Source organism: Notamacropus eugenii, chromosome 5, assembly GCF_028372415.1.
Source record: "Notamacropus eugenii isolate mMacEug1 chromosome 5, mMacEug1.pri_v2, whole genome shotgun sequence".
NCBI lineage: Eukaryota > Metazoa > Chordata > Mammalia > Diprotodontia > Macropodidae > Notamacropus > Notamacropus eugenii.
The window spans coordinates 126,211,847-126,226,907 of record NC_092876.1 but is presented as its reverse complement, the minus strand read 5'-3'; the positions used below and the strand labels follow the sequence as shown (position 1 = coordinate 126,226,907).

Below are 15,061 nucleotides of genomic sequence, written 5' to 3'. Positions count from 1 at the left end.
AAAGGTCAAAAGCTGGTAAATCAACCAATAAACCTCAGATCTATAAATATTAAAACTTTGTTAAAAATTTTTTCAATTAACAAGTATTTATTTTCTCTGAATAAAAAAAAGCAAAACAAAACCCCTAGAAGAAATACACATGGGTCAATCAAAACAAAATGTTTCATTCTGCATCTTGAGTTCATTACCTCACACAAACACTTTCTTCAAGAAAACAGTCAGTTGTAGGTGCTGAACAGGGAAAGGTCCAAATAAGGTCACACTGAAATGGATTGTGGCCTAAAAAAAAAAAAATCAACAATGACTGGTTCCCAATGTGGAAAATCTTTCTGAATCAGTTTCTGATATCCACTATGACCATCACATCACCAGGACAAATATCAAAACAAAATTGAAAATAGCACACAAATTTGAAGAAACTCCAAAAGGCTTTACTTTAAAAAATGGATGATGGCAAAAAAAAAAAAGTGGGGGGGGGGGGAGAGTGGATGAAAGAACAGATATCCAACACCATCACCATTAACTAAGGAAAGAGAACATTTTAATTAATCTTCACAAAGTCACCTAAGGATTTTAGAAATCACCTAATCAGAACACCTTTATCTCTTTACTATGTAGTTATGGCAGTCAAAGCACAATGGATTTTGAGCATAAATCTGTCTGTACAATCTTACAGATAAAGGAAAATTATAAGCATTATGGTCTCATAAAAAAGCAAGGAGTGGTGGAGGGAAAGACAGGTTTTTAAAAAGTTTGACTTGAGACCTAATTAAGCCAAATCATCCCAAAAACATCTAGGATGAAAATGGTAGATGGGTAACAAAAAAAAAATGCTAAAGATCTGTCACCATTTTTTTCTTTCAGAAAAGTTTTTAATAGTATATTTTTTCCAATTATATACAGACAATTTTTAGCATATTTTACAAGATTTTGAGTTCCAAATTTTTCTCCTTTCCCTTCCCTCTTCCTAAGATGGTCAGATTCTTTAATAAATTCTTTTCACCACTAATAACAATTTGGAGTCCTGCATTTAGAGTATAATATCATATAGTATTGTTAGAGTATAACATCCCTGACATGCTCCATGAAGAAATATAAAAGTTACTTTAAAAAAAAAAAAAGATGAGAAGACTTACAGTCAAGTACATACACAGAAATAATCCATGCTAGAGACAATAAAATTTTAAGGGCATCAAGGGATCAAATTTACTTTGGGTATATCTTGTTTGTATTGTTATTTACACATTGTTCCCCCCACCCCTAACACACTCTCACACACACACACACACGCACACACGCACACGACTGTGAGTCCCTTGAGAGTAGGAATTGTCTTTTGCTTTTCTTTGTATAGCCAATTCTTAGCCCAGCGTCTGGCACATAGTAGTTGCTTAAATTCATAATGACAGAATAAAATGGAGACTACCCAACTCTTGGAAAAAAAATTATAGACCAGTTCCTGATAAAAGGTGATTACAAGCATATCAGTAATTATCAATCCTTTTGCCTACTTTCCAACTGCTAGAAAATCTTTAAGAATGTAAAATAGATAGTACCTATAAATAGGTATCTATAGATGGATATCCATTGATAACAGCTATCTATGGATATAGAAATAAACTGATATAGAAATCTGTGTAACTCAGATATCTGCAGGTATCTACAGAGATAGATGGTAGATTAGATAGATAGATATGGGAATCCTTGATGAAAATAGAAGTCAACAGGCAAGCTTCCCCATACAATATTACACAGCAGATAACATCTCTATCGTCACACTGACTGAAAACTATAATGAATGAAGGATGCTTCTGTTTAGAATATAAATTCCTTTATGGCACAGATCGTTTCCTGTCCTTGTCTTTGCATTCCTAGCTGCTAATATACAGTGCTTTACATGTAAAAAGTGATTAATACTTGATAAATTTAATGCAATCTATTACATTTTTAATGACACCTTAAAAGATTTTCTTCTCCAATGGGGTGTTTTCCCCCTAGATATGTTAAAAGCACAATTTTTAAAACATATAATTTATTTTTCAGTTCTTAACATTCACTTCCACAAGAATTTGAATTCAAAATTTTCTGCCCATCTCTCCCCCCACCCCCTACTCCAGCACAGTATGCACCCCCCCATCCACCTCCCGTCTGTCCTCCCTTCTCTTCCATCCCTTTTTCCCTCTATTTTCCTACAGGGCAAAATAGATTTCTATACTCCATTGCCCGTATAGCTTAATTTCCGGTTGCATGCTAAAACAATTTTTAACATTCATTCTTAAAGCTCTGACTTCTATATTCTCTCCCTCCCTCCTCACCCACCCTTATTGTGAAAACAAGCAATTCAACATAGGTAATACATGTGTAACAATTGCAAAGCACTTCCATAATAGTTAGTTATGTATTGTAAAAGACTAACCACATTTCCCTGTCCTATCCTGCCCTTCAGTTTATTCCATTTTCTTCCTTGAACCTATCCTCCCACAATAGTGTTTGCTTCGGATTATCCCTCTCTCCAATTTGATGTTCCTTCTATTATCTTCCCCTCTCCTATCCCCTTCCCCATTGCCATAGATTTCCCTATCCAGTGGAATGTGTTATTCCCTTGTTAAGCCAATTCCCATGAGAGTAAGGCTCAGTTATTTGCTTTCATCTTCCCCCCCTCCTTCCCCTCCACTGTAAAAGCTTTCTTCCCTCTTTTACATCAGATGATTTGCTACATTCTACCTCTCCCTTTCTATTACTCCTAATACATTTTTATTTTTTTAGGCATTTCTCCCTTCATATTCAAGCTCACTCTGTGCCCTCTATGTGTGTATATATGTGTATATACATACACACACGTAACATATATATATATATATATATACACACATATATAATATACATATATACATACCCAACCCATACATACCTACATATATATATATATTCCCTAATACTGAAAAAGGTCTCATGAATTACAAATAACATCTTTCCATGTAGGAATGCATACAGTTCAACTTCAATGAATTCCTTAAGACTTCTCTTTCCTGTTTACACTTTTTCATGTTTCTCTTGATTCTTGTATTTGAAAGTTAAATTTTCTATTCAGCTCTGGGTTATTTTCAACAAGAATGATTGGAAGTCCTCTATTTCATTGAAATTCCATTTTCCCCCTTAAGTATTTATACTCAGTTTTGCTGGGTAGGTGATTCTTGGTTTGAATCCTATCTCCTTTGACCTCTGGAATATCATATTCCAAACCCTTTGGATCCCTTAGTGTAGAAGCTGCTAAATCCTGTGTCATCCTGATTGTATTTCCACAATATTAGAACTGTTTCTTTCTGGCTGCTTGCAATATTTTTTCCCTGACCTGGGAACTCTGGAATTTGGCTGTAATATTCCTAGGAGTTTTCCTTTGGGGATTTCTTTCAGGAGGTGATTGGTGAATTATTTCTATTGTATCCTCTGGGTCTAGAATATCAGGGGCAGTTTTCCTTGATAATTTCTTGGAAGAGGATGTCTAGGATCTTTTCTTAATCATGGTTTTCAGCTAGACCAATAATTTTTAAATTATCTGTCCTGCATCTATTTTCCAGGTCAGTTGTTTTTCCAATGAGATATTTCAAATTGTCTTCTATTTTTTCATTCTTTTGGTTTTGTTTTATAATTTCTTGGTTTCTCAGAGTCATTAGCTTCCATCTACTCCATTCTAATTTTTAAAGAACTATTTTCTCTTCAATGAGCTTTTGAACCTCCTTTTCTATTTGGCCAGTTCTGCTTTTCAAAGCATTCTTCTCCTCATTGACTTTTTGGACCTCTTTTGCCATTTGGGTTATTCTATTTTTAAAGGTATTTTTTCTTCAGCATTTTTTGGGTCTCCCTTAAGCAAGCTGTTGACTCACTTTATGATTTTCTTACATCACTTCTCATTTCTCTTCCCAGTTTTTCCTCCTCTTACTTGATTTTCATAATGCTTTTTGAGCTCTTCCATGGTCTTGAGACCATTGCATATTTTTTGGAGGTTTTTTATGTAGAAGCCTTGACTTTGATGTTTTCCTCTGATAGTATGCTTTGTTCTTCCTCCTCTGAAAGGATGGAAGAAAATACCTTTTCACCAAGTCTTCTTTTATAGTCTTATTTTTTTCCCCTTTTTTGGGCATTTTCCCAGCCAGTTACTTGACTTTTGAGTCGTTTGTCAAGTGGAGGATATACTCTAGGTACCTGTAAGTTCTCAGTTCCTCCAAGGTGGTACAATCAAGGGAGAGGAGTTTACTCCTCTCCTGGCCTGTGCTCTGGTCTAGGAGCAACCACAAGTACTCTTTTCTGCCCATGATCCAAGTAGAATTACCTTCTCCACTGCCACCAACAGCTCCACACCAGAGCAAGCACTCCTCCTCCTCAACCCTGGACCACCACTCAAAACTGAAACCCAGATCAGCTGCTCAATTCCCCCACGGTTGCTAAGCTGAAGGCTCCAAAAGTGGATGCTGCTGTTGCCCTGGAGCCGGGGACCAGACCAGCTCCCCTCTCACCTAGGTGAAACACCTTTCTTACTAATCTTTGAAGCTGTCTTTGGCATTTGTGGGTTGAGAAATCTGGAAACCATAGCTGCTACCCATGATTGTGTGTCCTGAAACCTGCTCCAGTCCTTTCCATGCTATGCTGCACAACCAAGGCTGGGTTGTGCTCCACTCTGAGTCTGGTGGGATAGACTTTTAACGCTGGCCTTCCAGGACATCTTAGACTGGAAATCTTTTTCACTCTGTTGTTTTGTGGCTTCTGCTGTTCTAGAATTTGTCTAGAATTATTTTTACAGGTATTTTGTGGGCTAATGGGAGGGAGAGCTAGCTAGAGCAGGTCCGTCCTTCTACTCTGCCATCTTGGCTCTGCCCCCCCAAAAAATTTTTAAAAATTATTTAATATTGTTTTTCCTCCAATTACACATAAAAATTAACATTCGTTTTTTAAAATTGAGTTCCAAATTATCTTCCTTCCTTCCTACTGTCCCGCCTAATTGCTGTGGGCTGCCTGGGTCATCTTACCTATATCAGGTCTTCAGTGGCCAGCTGGATAGACTTATGAGAGAAGAGACCTCCAGAGTTAAACAGGGGTGTAGGCTTTATTCCAGATACAAGGTACATGTCAGCATGCAGGGCAAGTGCTCCCTGCGGGAGCTCCCCACAGGAGCCCCCTTCTCCCTCCCGAGGAGCAAGGAAGAACAACAACCCTTCAGGCTTTCCTGTCCCCATTTAAACTCTCCCAGCTGCATAGTTTGCTCATGGACCATGCATGCTCTCAGCCCCTTAGTCAATTAACGAAAGGTGTGCTCAGACCACGGACCAATCTCAAGGGTGGGATGCTCTCCCCATCAAGTTTCCACTGAGAAGAGGTGGAAAACGAGATAACTCATGTCTCACTCCTCCATTCCCAGCTGTTCTCTGGGGGGACTCGTGAGAACTGAGCTTTTACCTTAACATCCTACCCTCGCCCCTCATTGAGAAGGCAAGCAATTTGATATAGGTTATACATGAACAGTCATGCAAAACATATTTCCATATTACACATGTGAAAAAAAATACAGAATACCCCCTCCCAAAAAAAGAATAAAAAATAGCATGCTTTGATCAGCATTCAGACTCCATCAGTTCTTTCTATGGAGACAGACAGCATTTTTCATCATAGGTGCTTCAGAACTGTCTTAGATCTCTGTATTAGTGAGAATAGTTATCATTCAGTTGTTCCATCATTTAACATTGTTGTTACTTTGTACAATGTTTTCCTAATTCTGTTCTTTTCACTTTGCATCAGTTCATGTAAGTCCTTCACTGGTTTTTCTGAAAGTATTCTATGCTCATTATTTCTTATAGTACAATAGTATTTCATCACAATCATATGCCATAATTGTTAAACCATTCCCCAATTGATGGGCATCCCTTTGATTTCCAATTCTTTGCCAGCACTAAAAGAGCTACCATAAATATTTTTGTGTACACACACACACACACACACACACACACACACACACACGTGTTTCCTTCTCCTTTTTATCTGAGATACAGACTTTGTGAAGGTATTACTGGATCAAAGGGTATTTCTGGTTCTCTAGCCCTTTAGGCATATTTATAAATAGCTCTCCAGAGTGAGTTTAAACTATTTACAACTCCACTGACAATGCATTAATGTCTCAATTTTTCCACATTTCCCTCCAATATTTGTCATTTTCTTTTTCTGTCATCACATTAGCCAACCTGATAAGTGTGGAGTGGTACACCTCAGTTGCTTATTTTTCATTTCTATAATCAATAGTGATTGAAAACATTTTACATGACTATAGATCTCTTTGATTACTACATATGAAAACTGCCTGTTCATATCCTTTGATCATTTATCAATTGTGGAAAGGCTCTTATATTTTTATAAACTTGACTCTGTTCTCTATATATTATCAGAAAAACTGTAAATTTTTTTCACTGTTATTATTACTGCATATTTCCCTCCAATTTATCCCCCACCATGTTTATCATACTCTCCTTGCCTTTCACCCTGTCCATGCTCAAGTGTTTTGTTTCTATGCCTCCATCTGCCCTCTCTTCTATCAGCACTGCCCCCCTTCTCTAATCCCTTTCCCCTCACATTTTTATGTAGTGTATTAGACTTCTATATGCAAGTGAATGTGCACATTATTCCTTCTTTGAGCCATTTCTGATGAGACTAAGGTTCAAGTGCTCCTCCCCACCTCTGCCATCTTACCCTCCCCCCACTGTAAAAGCTTTTATATCTTTATATCTGTAAAGCTTTTTATATTATCTGAGATAATTTACTCCATTCTACCTCTCCCTCCTTTCCCCTTCTCCCAGTGCATTCCTTTTTCTCATCTAATTTTATGTATTTAAAAATCATTCCATCACATGTATTGCATACTCATTACCTTCTGTGTATACTCCTAACTGCCCTGACAATGACAAAAGTCTTAGGAGTTACGAGTATCGTTCCATGTAGGAATGTAAGCAGTTTAATCTTATTGAATCCCTAAATGATTTCTCTGTCCTGTTTACCTTTTTATGCTTGAGTCTTGTGTCTGACTGTCCAATTTTCTATTCAGCTCTCTCCCATCAAGAACTTGGAAGTCCTCTATTTCATTAAATATCCATTTCCTCCCACAAGGATCATACTCAGTTTTGCTGGGTAGATTGTAATCCTAGCTCCCTAGCCCTCCAGAATATCATATATTCCAAGACCTCCAATTCTTTAACATAGAAGCTGTTAACTCTTGTTGAGTCTGACAGTAGCTTCACACAACATTTGAATTGTTTCTTTCATTTCTCCTTCTTGTCCTGCTGCTTGATTTGCTGGGGTGTGGCCTCTGTTCCAACTCTCACCCTCACATGTGACATCTCTCCTGCTGCCCTATGTTTTCTTGGGTTGGAAAACTGTTTTAACCTGCTCTTTTTGTGGTATCATCTGCCACTCCTGTTCATTTTGAGGTGTTACTTAAAGTCATTTTGGGGAGAATTTGGGAGACCTCAGGCAAGTCCCTGCCTTTTCTCTACCATCTTGACTCTACCCCACAACCCAAAACTTCTTAACAAATTTAACAACTGAGATAACATTGTCTGAAGACCTTTGGATTATAAATGGCAAACAAGACATTCAACAGATCAAACAGTTCTTCTGGAAAGGCTCTTACACAGGGTGACCAAAGTTGCTAAAAAATCTGATTAAGCCAAATCATAAACTTTATTTCTGGAAGCCATATTTCCCTTCCAGCTCAGGAAGATAGGAAGTAGACCTGCGAAAGGGACTGGAAGACAGTGTAGGGAGTTTTAAGAATTCATAATAGTAATTGCTAGCATTTATATAGTATTTTAAAGTTTGCAAAGAGCTTTGTAATTATCTCATTTGCTTCTCACAACAATCCTAGGAAGGTAGGTGCATCTATTATTCCCATTTTATACATGAGGAAACAGAGCCAGATAGTGGTTAAGTGACTTTCCCCAGAGTCACGCAATCAATAAGGATCTGAGACAGAGTCTGAACTCCAGTTTTCCTGCCTCCAGATCCACTGCTCTACCCATTCTGCCAAATACCTGCCTCAGGAGGGAAGAAAAAACACATAAAAAGAACTGAGATGGGGCTGTTTACCTCCTCAAACCCAGGTGTAAATTTGAAGGGACAAGTAACAAGGACAAGCAGATTGGTTCAGGAGGCTGGAGCACTAAAGAAAAACCCCAAAATACCAACATGGAGAAACTGGTAGTCTTTACCCCAACCCTCTGCCTAAGCTTGACTCTTTAGTCTACTAAAGACTGCATCTCATTCCTTATAAACTCCTCTGATTCACTCTTTGTAACTCCTTGTATTCTTTGTTTGAAATATGATGGCACGGGACATCTACAGAGGAGAGAGTGACCTTTCCATGTGCAAAGCTAAGATCCTGATTCCCCCTGCTCATAGTTCGAGTTTTCTCTCTCCAACTGGGGGTACCTGCACAAGTCATTCGTATGTTTTATTAATACCATTAAGGACAGTTACTATGAACTTTGGTCCTTTTAAATCTGCCTCATCCAACTGTAAGCCTTACATAACAATTCCTAGAGCTACACAGGTATGTATGCTACTACAAGGCTGGTGGAATTGGGTGATGGTCCAATCTTTTTGGAAAGACAAACTGCTAAACATATTACAATTCATTCATTCATTCAAGTGGTATAAGCTACCTTAAAGAGGTTACATCTAGAGAGGGAAGAGATGGGAGGGGACAGGGAGGGGAGGGGGAAGAGACCTATCCACAAAAATCTTTCTTGGAGAACTATTTGTAATAGAAAAATATATTAAAACTGCTAACAACCAAGCAATTGGGGAATTGCTGGACAAACTGACGCATGTAACTGCAATGTAACATGCCACAAGAAACAAAGAATTTGAAAAATTCATAAAAATATGTAATGAAGTGTTACATGGTTAACCAAGTAAAACTGAACAATTAACAATGGCCACAAACTAAAGGCTGCAAAAACAGCCAGAGATTGATGCTATGGACACAGTAAAGAGGGTTAAAAAGACATCATGAAAACAACATGATGTGGCTAAATTAAAGTGAACATACCCCCTTTTTCTAGAGATGAAGTTAACAATCATAAATAACAAGTTTGTGGATAGGTACAGAAATTTACCATCTTGATGGGTGGTGGCAGTTTGTCTCAAATGAAACCTGAGATGAAATTTTTCTTCTTACTTTATTTTTTTAAATACATGCCTATGTTTAAGAATATCTGCAATTGTAAATGGAAGCTAAAATTAAATCAATGATAAAATACTTTACATAAAATTTTTTAAAAATTTGAATGATTGAATGGTCTTTGCTTTCAAGAAGCTCATACTCAAATAGGGGAGGGGGTAGGAAATAAAAAACAGGAAACACTAAGGTGTGACAAACTGCCACAAGAGTGGTCACATAGGACCCGATTGGTCTCTTTCCTGACCCCTGAAGCTCTAACTTCTAACAACTATTTGGGCAACAATTCTTGGTCAAGAACCTTGGCTACACTCTTTCCTGTGTTAATTGTCACTTCAATAGCCTGACACTACCTACAATTTGCTTTCCAGATTGTAACAATCACACCCTTTCCAAGCGGCAACAGGTCCTTGCTACAGGAGCTTGATGGGAAAACCTGTAAGTAGTAGAAACACTTACTTGGGTAATTCACTCTACCTTTCCAAATATCTCAGTCTCCTCATCTGTAAAATGGGGGTGATACTTGCACTATGGAACTTGAGGGGCTCTTGTGAACAAAGAGCTCATCTTTATAAATTCATCTCTGATCTCAGACACTTACTATCTGTGTGATGCTGGGCAAGTCACTTAACTGTTTGCCTCAGTCCATTCATCTAATAAAATGAGCTGGAGAAGAAAATGGAAAACCACTCCAGTATCTTTGCCAAGAAAACCTCAAATGGGGTCACGAAGAGTGAAGAAAAAACCAAAAACGACTGAAAAAAACCATAGAACACCAAAGAAAGGCAAAAAATCATGACTATTACACAAGTGATTTGGGGGGGCAAAGAAAGCAGTTTTTGCCTAGATTTCCTCTCTCTACTTAAGGTTAAAGGGTATCTATTTCTTTCTTCATAGGCATCCCCCCCTAGAATTCTCTAAAATCTGTAGCCTTCTGAGTTCTGTGAGCTGGGCAATTCCTAGAGGCTCCTTCTGCCTGAAAATATGCCCGTCCCTCCCCAACCATTTGAATTTATGCCACCGGAATAATTTCCTTTTGGGCTTTTAGGCATTTTAACTTGACTTCAAGCAAGGGCTCTTCACCATTTTTGCATTAAGAGGTTTTTTTCACAGTCAAGCGCAGCCTTTCAGACTCTTCACATGGTTTTTTAATACACACGATAAAACATATAGGAGTAAAAATTAAAGAGATCCTACTGAAATACATGTTTAAAGAAGTTTTTAAATTCACAGATCTAGGTAGAAAACTGCTGGCACCTATATGGTTTTATAGTCTTAAAATTATAAATCTTAGGAGCTGGAAGACGACTTAAAATTAATTACCCAATGCCAATCCTTCATTTCATTGAGATAAATAAGATTCAGAAAGGAGAAGTCTAACAGAACAAATTCAATAATCCAATAAGCTAAGACTCCAAACCTAGGTCACATAACTCCCAAGTCAAAAGTCTGTCAGAAGAGAAAGTAGAGAGGGAAAGGAAAAAGAAAGATCATGGCATATATGTTTTCCTTGTTCAAGAAAGAGGCCTGAGCTGATGTGCTCTACTTGGAAAGCCCTGATCACATCACACCTCTGACACGCTGAGCTTTCTGAGCAGCAGTGAGTCATTCAATCTCTCTGAGCCTCAGTTGCCTCATCCATAAAACAAAGATAATGCCCATATCATTCACTCCCCAAAATAGTTGCGAAGCTCCAGTGAAGTGACATGTAAAAACCTCTAAACTTCAAAGCCCTCTAATTAACGAGTTATCATTCAAGGAGGAGAGAAAAGGACAAAAGGGGAGAAAGAGATGGAATACGAGGGGACAGGGAGAGTGGAGAAAAGAAGACGAGGGACATGAAGAGGCAGAAAAGGAGCAAAAGAAAGGAAGTTAATCCTCCTCCCACAGCTCAGAAAGAGAGGCTGAGCTGAGGTAAGACCCTTTCTCCATCAGCACACGTAGTCCTGGCAAGAAGTGGGCACAGGTGATTAGGGAGGAGGTGGTGATTTCCAGCCCTACCCCCACTCTCCTTTACCACATGATGTCCTGGCAGTCTTATCCTGTGGCTCAGGGCTCGAAACAGGCCTCTCTTTCTGGATCGATGCCCAGTTTCTCAGGCATTTGCCACCCTACCCCTAAAGTCCTATCGATATCTATAAGCTGGTCCTCCTCCAGTTCACTTTTCAGAGAACCCAATCGACTTCAGGGTGTTAATGACTGAGAATGTCATTAAACCCTCCCAGGTAATACAGTTCGACTCAGGATGGGAATTAGGCTTGGGCTTTTCTCAGAACCACTGCCCTAACCTTCATCTTGATGGTAGCAGCCTGACAGGCTGATGTCTCCCCCCCACCCCCAGCCCAAATTGGGTACCAGTATCCTGGTAGCATTTAACCTGTAAATATATTCTTTATAAAGGAATTTGGGGAGAATGGAGGAGGGTGGAAAGGGGGCACACTGCCTGAAGAAAACACACACTCAAGATAGAAACCAAGCGCTACCCACCCTTGCCCATTTCTCAGACCAAGACCCATTTCCCATTCCCCAAGTATGTCTGGTTTTACCCTCTCCCATTCCCACATCCTCTCCTGGCCAACTGCTCACCTGATCAGACTTTCCTTCCAAGTGTCAGCATCTAGAGTAGCCGTTGCTAAGCAACACCAGTCTTTCTTCCCCTTACCAGTGGTCCCTGATTCTACTCCCCAGCTCTTGATGACTCTCCAGTTGTGATACTGGATGTAGGAAGGAGCCTGCTTCCTGGAGAGATGTTAAGTCTCTGAGACTCCCCTGGAGAAGTAGCCTTTCTTCCTCACAAGCCAAAGAAGGAGAGATGACGTTTGTGTCTAGCAACTGAGCAGAGCAGATCTCTCATGGGCCACTTATTGTGATGGGGTGTGAAGTCAGGGGCTCTCTCCACCCAAAATGTATGCCTTATCCATCCATTGGAGAGTGGGAAGTCCTACCATTAAAGCCAGTATGTCAATGTAGTGGGAGAAGTGGTGGTATAATCCCAAGAGCTGGGTTCTAGTCCCAACTCTGACACATCAGTTATAGGGCCTCTGGCAAATTCTTAAACCCATATGAATCACAATTTTCTCATCTTTAAAAAGAGGGTATATGCTGATACCTAATCTGTCTCCTTCACAGGAGAACAGAATTTTGTAAACTGTAAAGCACCATAGAAAGATGATCTACAACTCACTCTTCAGGCTGTGAAACTATAAAGATGATGAACCTTGGTCCTAAGGAGGGGCATGAGAAGGCACCATCCTTCCTCCTATGCATGGGTGGAGAACAGTGCTAAAAAGATCATTTTTCCCACAGATTTGCTATTTCTCTGAACTGATTTTCTCCCCACTGCTTAATGCTTTCCTTCAGACATCACCACTCCACTACCCCTTACTGCTGCATGCACCCCACCTGTACATTGTTTGCATATTGTCTCCTGTTTTCTCCTCCTAAGAACCGTCTCTCTTTTGCCTTTGCATCCCTGGTGCTTAACACAGTGCCTTGAATATAGTAAGTACTTAATAAATGCTAGCTGACAGGTTTTTAATTCCTTATTATAAAGTATGGCTTTCTATGAAAGGGAGAAGGGAGACATGAGAAAATACAAGTGGTATAAAAACTAAATATAATAAAATTTAGTTTTGAAAGGGAAATGAGTATTTATATACCAATTACTATGTGCCAGGGTGTAGGGTGTGTTCATAGAGGACAAGTACCTTTGGTGTGATGGCTACTGAACCCTTTCGGGGCTCTTTCCATCTTCGATGTTCACCTGTTCCACTCAACTCTCATTCGTGGCTCTAAGAAGCTGTAGCATGCTCAGCGGCCACATTCCGGTAAACCGTTTCAGCAGATGGGCCAGACCAGGTTGAGAGTAACCAAGGGGTCTCAAACCCATTGATGAGTTAGGGGGGTGTCTACCCCAAGCATGTTTAGACTCACTCTGGTGGAATGGCCGAATGAGAACGATTTGTTCCAACAGCCATGAAGGAAACTGAAGCAGGCAATGTGGAGTGCTTAGAGTTTGGTTAGACACCAAAAACGCCAGTCATCCACTGCAACCTAAGCCATCACCAGCTGTCTTGACTCTATCTGTCCTGCCACTGGACTATGACTCTGGAGGAGAGAGTGAGGCTGATAATTTCATGCAACTCTGCCTCACCTAAATCCAATTTATGCACCAATCAAAGGACGTCACCCATACCACTTTACTATTATGCCTCAAAGTCCTGTGGCAACAGGCAAGTGATGAAGCAGCAGGTGTGGATATACTGGAGCCGAAGTCACAATCCTGCACACTGGCAGCCCAGGCCATAGGGTCATTTCTCACTGGAAGCAGCAGTGGGACTTAGCAGCCCCCTAGAAAGCCTTTTAAGATCATAATTGCTCACCTCCTAGGTGTGAGGAAGGAGGCTAGAAAAGGTGCCCACAACACTGTCTGCTTACCCAACCCTGCTTTGATTACTATGGCAGGTGGGAAATTGTACCATGTGGTCAAAACACACAAAAATGTACAAGACATACAAAAACATGTAAGAATTATTCCACTCACCATTGGCACACATAACATGTGCACACTTACAGACAACACAAAATCCAGTAGACCTGAAAGATGAACTACTCTTGTTGCAAGAGAACTCAACAGGTATCACACATCCAAACAGAAGCTCTGAATGAAACAAGGTTGGCAACTGAAGGCCAGCTTACTGAAGCTGGAGCTGGATACACACTTTTTTCTGGAATGGGCGCAGTGAAGAAAAGCACCTTGGACCTGGTGTAGGTTTTGCAATCAAAACTAATCTAAGTCAGCAAGCTGGTATGCCTGCCAAAAGGAGTGAATGACAGGCTCATGACAATGCAATTGCCCCTCACAGGAAAATGCCATGCCACCATCATCAGTGCCTATCCTCCCACCATGACAAACCCTGATGAGGTCAAAGAATGAATGAAGAAATGAATGAAGAAAAAAGAATGAAGACCTAGAGACCCTTATCATCAATGTACCAAAAGAGAAAAAGCTTATAATTCTGGGTGACTTTAATGCTATATAGTAGGTTCAGACTACCAAGACTTTGCAGTTAGTCCTAGGGAGGAATGGAGTTGGAAACAGCAACAGGAATGGTCATTTACTGCTGAAGATTTGTGCATCACATGACCTCACTAACACTATTTTCCATTTACCTAAATGCAATAAAATTTCATGGATGCACCCTTGCAGCAAACACTGGCATCTAATAGACTATGCCAGTAAGAAGAGACCAACAAGATGTGAGAGTGACAGAGGCAATGTGTGGTGCTGGATTGATCAAAGACTTAACCCTTTCCAAGCTATATATTCACATTCATCAAAAGTGGCCACCCTCAAGGCAAAATGACTACCAGAAGAATAAACGTCAACAAATTAGAACTCTTCTCTGATGTGAACAGTTTGTTGCTAACTTGGAGGGAAAGTTGAGCCAACATACACAGTTGGCAACAGTGGAGCAGAAAAAGAGTGGGCAGCTTTCAGAGATTTGGTGTACAGCACTGCATTTGCTCATCTGGGTCAGAACACTCGCAAACATTCAGAGTGGTTTGATGAAAATGATGGGGAAATTCAGAAGCTGCTAAACAAAAACCAAGAACTCCACAGGATTACCAGCAGGATAGTTCATCCACCTCTAAGGCAGCAGCATTTAATTCCATCAAAAGCAAAGTACAAGCAAAGCTCAGAGAGATGCAGAATTCCTGGCTCAGCAAGAAGGCAGATGAAATTCAGTTTTATGCTGATAGTAACAATCCAAATTGCTTTTATGATTCTCTGAAAGCTATTTTTGGACCAAAAACCTATGGTGCATCACAATTACTCAGTAC

At 39.8% G+C, this 15,061-nt stretch overlaps 1 protein-coding gene across 1 annotated transcript in view; it reads right to left on the bottom strand.

Moving 5' to 3' along the window:
* GDPD4 (glycerophosphodiester phosphodiesterase domain containing 4) overlaps positions 1-11,838 on the bottom strand; it is a 105,621-nt gene extending 93,783 nt beyond the window's left edge. Inside the window, exons 1-2 of the mRNA XM_072615663.1 lie at positions 11,804-11,838; positions 189-279 (exon numbers count right to left, since the gene is read on the bottom strand). The gene's annotated coding sequence lies outside the window, so the exon portion shown is untranslated. The remainder of the gene's footprint in view (positions 1-188; positions 280-11,803) is intronic.
* Positions 11,839-15,061: the final 3,223 nt, after the last annotated feature.